Raw genomic sequence first — 5,433 nt, 5'->3', positions numbered from 1 at the left:
GAAGAGTCAAAACCGCTGCTTGTCAGAAAGCGGCCGCCAGGTGAACTGTTCTGTCCACAAGCGTCTCTACTGCACGGCCGTTCTGTGCTCCGTTTCCCCGCACGCCCATGAGCTGACTTCATGGCACCTGTAAGTTTGGGCCCAGCATGGGTGCGCTGAGAGGAAGGAAGTCTCCCACGCCCCGGTAAGGGCTTTGTGTTTGGAATAAAGGAAGTGAATTTTCTTTCTCCTTTATTGAGGTCTTTGGCGTCTTAGACACAGCAGGGGCCCTGGAGGTGGGCACACGGTGGGGACTCAGAACAGCTCTTGCCTGTCCCTCTAAGCGGCAGCCTTCTTGGTGTGGGGGTTGCGGGGACATGCCAGCCCATTGTCAGGCCAGGAGGAGGCCGGCAGCAGGTGGGCGTCCCACCTCCTAGCTCAGGACGTGCTTGCTCACCCATGTCCCCTCAGTGGCCTGGTGTGGGCAGGGGAGGTGCCCCAAGGGGCTGCAGGGGACAGGCCAGCCAGCACCCCACCCAGTCCGGTGTCGCTGAACATCAGCCTGGAGCCGGTTTGGGGTCCCCTCTGGGAGCAGGTAGCCCAGCTGCCACAATGTGGGGCCGCTGGTGAATGGGACTCAGAAGCACGGTAACACAGTTTGGCCCCGGGGGGCAGCACCCTGTCCCCCCAGAGATCACGCCTTCCTCTTTGTGCAAGAGCCGCTGGGCAGGCTCCCCACCCGCCGCACCGTGCCTTCGTCTGTGGAGTGAGGACCCCTGACGGGACACTGAAGCTCGGGAAACCCCCTTAACACGGCCTCTCCTTGCTCTCGGCCCTTCTAAAACGGAAGGTTCGAAACTTCTCCTTGCTTGGCCTTTGGCTCTGGGGGCTAAAGCTGGACCCGTCTGTCTGTCTTAATCAGGTTGATGCCATCCTAGTTCTTTTATTCATCGAACACTTGGAATTGAATTGACTCTGTGTACTTCAGAACACTGACTTACTTAATCCTAAGAACAATTTTCAAAAGAACCGTGTTTTTAACAGAGAACCTGTTGAATTGAGTGGCTGTGAAAGGTCATGCTGTGAGGGATACTGATGTTTCCTTTCTTGGTTTAGGGTTAGTGTCAGTGCACAAGGGGGGGGTGACTGATTCCAAGAGCAACAAGATTTTTTAAAAGATGCTGAGTTTCTCATCAGAGCAAGTCCCGATTTTATTTCCCTATTTCCCTGTGGGGTGAATCTGTGTGTTCCCCGCAACAACAACAACAACAACAACAACAAAAACCACTCTGCCTTACAGCCACAGAAATTTATTCCTTTATGGTTGTCGGTGCCGGACCTCTGCGACCAAGGTGTGGGCGGGGCCACGCTCGCTCCGGCTGCTCAGGCTCGCAGGGGGAACGCTGCTTTCTCTTCCCGCTCCTGGCTGTGCCCGGCAGGTGGAGGCTTCCTTTCAGCCCTGGCCTCTGCCCTCCTGTGACTTCTCCCCGTGTGTGCCTGTGTCAGCTCTCCCTCCCCCTTCTCTTAGAATGACATCAGTCATATTGGACCAGAGCCACCCCAACAACCTTATTTTAATTTGATTACATCTGCAAAGACCCCGTTTCCAAATAAGGTCATGTTTACCAGTCATGGGGATTAGAACCCACGACATGGACCACAGACAGACAAGACGGGTCTGGCTGCTGGTTTCCATATTCTGTACAGTAGGGCTTACGGTGATCCCGTTACCCCAGGGAGGAGCCCATTGGGAAATTATCCTCCTACAAGAACGGGGAACCTGGGAATTTTTGGAGAGGAGATCTCAGAAGGATCTCAATACACTTAAAACCCACACAGGGGAGATGGCTTCCTTGATTGGGGCTGAAGGGATTTTTTATGAAGATTGAGGTTATCCTTTGTAACATGTGCCTTTCTGGTAATGCACAAAGACTACCGAGAGAAAACACTTGGGTTCTCAGCAGGTACGACCAGGCTGGGACTGTGAATAGCTACAGCCAGCTGGGACTTGGAGGGAGCGCGCTGTTGGGGGCCGAGGTTGGGCTGCCCCAGATAGGTCGATTTGGCATGAAGATTATTTTGAGTTCTAAAGACAGCAAAGCTGAGATTCGGGAGAAGCTCTTTGCCTCCCGCTCAATGGCCAATAATAATAATAATAATAATAATAATAATAATAAAATAAAAATTGGTAGGGGCCCTGCTCCAGGAAGAGAGCTGTCTGTATGAACCAGGGGTGGGAGACGGGGAGGAGGAGCCCGGCCCCCTGTTGGATCAGAGTCTCCTGGGCCCAGTGGGTCTGTGTGGCCCCGCAAACATTGGTTTACCAAACCTGTACTCGCTGTCCTCTTCCTGTGACTTCCTTTTCTTTCCTGGAAGCCCTAGACCCTTGCCCTCTTCTCCCTAGTTCAGAATGACACGTAAACCTCATTTTGCTGGGCTCTGGACCCACGTCTGTGCGGGTTTCCCGTGCGTACACTGTTAAATTGGATTTTCTCCTGTTAATCCGTCTCCTGTCAACTTGATCTTAGATCAACTAGAAGGACCTTTGAAAGGGACAGAATTCTAGCTCCCGGACAGTTGACAGATGCATAAATGAGCTTCTCGGAGATAGAGGAGGGTACGAACAGCCAAACCCTGGCAACGGGACATTAGAGAAGACATGATAGCTGAGAAGGGCCGGGAAGGTTAGTTCTATGGAGGAAGTTTGCTAGGCTGTGTTCTCAGCAGACCATTCTGGATCCATTTCTCCTGGTACCCAGTGCAGTGGGTCCTTTGAATTATATAGATTCACATCTTTTATCTCTGGAATATCTTCAAGGGTTGTAATTTTGTTTTTAAAAAATTATTTATTTTTTGAGAGAGGGAGAGCTTGCTTGAGCGGGGGAGGGGGAGGAGCAGAGGGAGAGAGTCTTAAGCAGACTCCGTGCCCAGTGCGGGCGCCCCTGTAAATTTTATTTTATTTTTTAAAAAATGTATTTATTTATTTTAGAGAGAGAAACAGAAAGCATGAGTTGGGGGAGGGACCCAGGGAGAAACTCTCAAGCAGACTCCCTGCTGAGCGGGGCCTCTGGGGCTTGATCTCACGACCCTGTGATGCGGACCTGAGCAGAAGTTAGGAGTTAGAGGATGCACAGCTGACAGCCTCCTAGAGCCCCAACAAGGCTTATAGTTTCAAATGGTGGTTTTGTTACATTGTTACAATTTCCTTCTCCAGGACACCTTTTATCCATTGTAGACACAGCCTTCCTTGTAAGTTACAGCCCATGTGGTGTGGTTTAGAGTGTTGTTGGAGTCTGGAGCCTGCGGCCAAGAGATGTCTTTGGGGCTTTATTAAAGCACGGGGACAGTACCCGTGGGCAGAAAGAGCTGCTGTTCCGGGATTGTGAGGAGGGAATGTTACAGACTTAGGGGTTGGGGAGGGAAAGACAAAGGGAAGTTCCAAAAGGACTTCACTCCGGTAGAGACTCACGGCAGCGTCCGGGGGGGCCTGGTTGTGGTCAAGCTGACGTGGTTTTTCCCTCCAACAAAGTATGATCGTGAGTGTAAGGACCTATTTAGCCAGAGGCTTCCAGCCAGGTTAAACAATAACCTTGTTGTTTAACCCTTAAACTGTCCCTGCTCCCCTTCCCCCAGGGGACTTACTTAAAAACAAGTCCTGGAAAACAGCCCCAGGTAACAAAGCCCAGATATAAGGGTGTGTCAGGCCAGGTGGAGACATCCGATCAGTGGGGGGTGCATACTGTCTCCCTAGCTCCCAAGGAGTATGGGCCCCGCCCTTTGGAAGCCCAAAGGGCGGGGCCCATACTCCTTGGGAGCCCTTTGGGTGCCAATTCTAACCAAGGTGATAGGCTGGGTCAAATGTCTACTATAGGGTAAATTGTAATTCAGTTGGTCACCTAGCATCACTGTGCAGCTTTCTCTGTGTGTTACAATCTCATTGGCCACCTGTGCGTGGTCAGGCCCAACCCTAAAAACTAGTCTGTGAAACAGAGCAGGGTTGCCCTCTCTTGTAAGACGTGTGGCCCCGAACATTCGGTTTGATTCTCGGTGCTGGCATGAAATAAAGCTTTACTTGACCTTCACTTTGTATCAGTCTCGCTCCTTTAATCACGGACCCATTATTGGGGGACCTAACAGTGAGGACAGTTGGGAGCTTCCTGGAGGAGGTTACGTTCCGTGGCCTCAAGTGTTTGTCAGTGGGCTGCGGGGTTATAAGCGCAATCAATCTTATCTCTCTCTCTGCCTCTGTTCCCGCATAGCACTCACAGCTGCTTGAGACAGGCAGGGTCACCTTCCTCCAGGATCTCAAGGGTCTTATGTGGATACTTGCTGAAGGGCAAAAGGCAACCGCAGTGTGACAGCAGCTGGACCTTCAGGACCCTGCAGGTCTCCTTTCACAAATGGCGGTGGCCCCGGGGTATGCGTGCAATCACCCAAGCACGTGACCCACCGAGAGACCTTTGAAGGGTCTCCTGACTAAGGCTTTACCAGACAGTACTGAGTGACCCCTCAAGGTCCTAGAAATTCCAGATTCCTTAGAGGCTCTCCCTAAACCCCTCCCAACTGAAAGTAGAGAATCAGGACTGCTTCCCCCCCCACCCCCAGCAGCTCTTTGTGCCCATGGGTCCTGGCCCTATACTTTAATAAAACCACCCCTTTTGCACCAAAGATGTCTCAAGAATTCTTTGTTGACCGTTCGCGAACCGCAACACTTCACATCAGTATCCACTGGAGTGAAAACACAGACCTTCCCCAGTACCAGAATCAGTCTGTCGCAGAACACAAAGAACACATCGAATGAGGGAACATTTAATGTAGCACAACACACACGGTAATTGCCACATGACGTAAATGACAGAGTTGAGACCAGACATGGCAGTCATAGGCAGACACGTTACTTAACCCTTGAAAAAGAAACTTTAAAATGGCTCAAAAGCAAAACCCAAACTCCATGGTATAAAAGAGACGCACCTGAAGTGCAGGGGTTTGAAAGGGACAGAGACTGACCTGGCCAGTGGAGACAGGAGGGTAGCAGGTGTTGCGACTGATGAGGGACAGAGGCTGGCTGAGAACAAAGCAAAAGCTGACACCTTGCACCCTCCGCCCAACTCCTGGGTGGGACATCTGTGACGTTCTCTAGGAATCTCCCACCCATCTTAATGTTAATACCTTGCTAGAGGGCAATATGATCTTGACAATGGCAAGGACTCTGGTATCATATCTTGTAGGTCCTCTTTAGCATATGAAAGTTCTCTTAAACCCTCCCTTTTCCTCTCCCCACCACCCCCATGGTACAGAACCTGCCACCCCTCACCACCTGGGGCAGCAGCTCTTCCTGCCCACTGGTCCTGTCCCCGGGCTTTCATAAACTGCCGTTTCGCACCAAAGACGTCTCAAGAATTCTTTCTTGGTCATCGGCCCCGGACCTCACCCCACCCAACCTCACCTATGTTC

This window comes from Lontra canadensis, unplaced genomic scaffold (genome assembly GCF_010015895.1).
Source record: "Lontra canadensis isolate GAN:19392208 unplaced genomic scaffold, GSC_riverotter_1.0 scaffold97, whole genome shotgun sequence".
Taxonomy (NCBI): domain Eukaryota; kingdom Metazoa; phylum Chordata; class Mammalia; order Carnivora; family Mustelidae; genus Lontra; species Lontra canadensis.
This window is presented reverse-complemented; position numbering follows the sequence as displayed.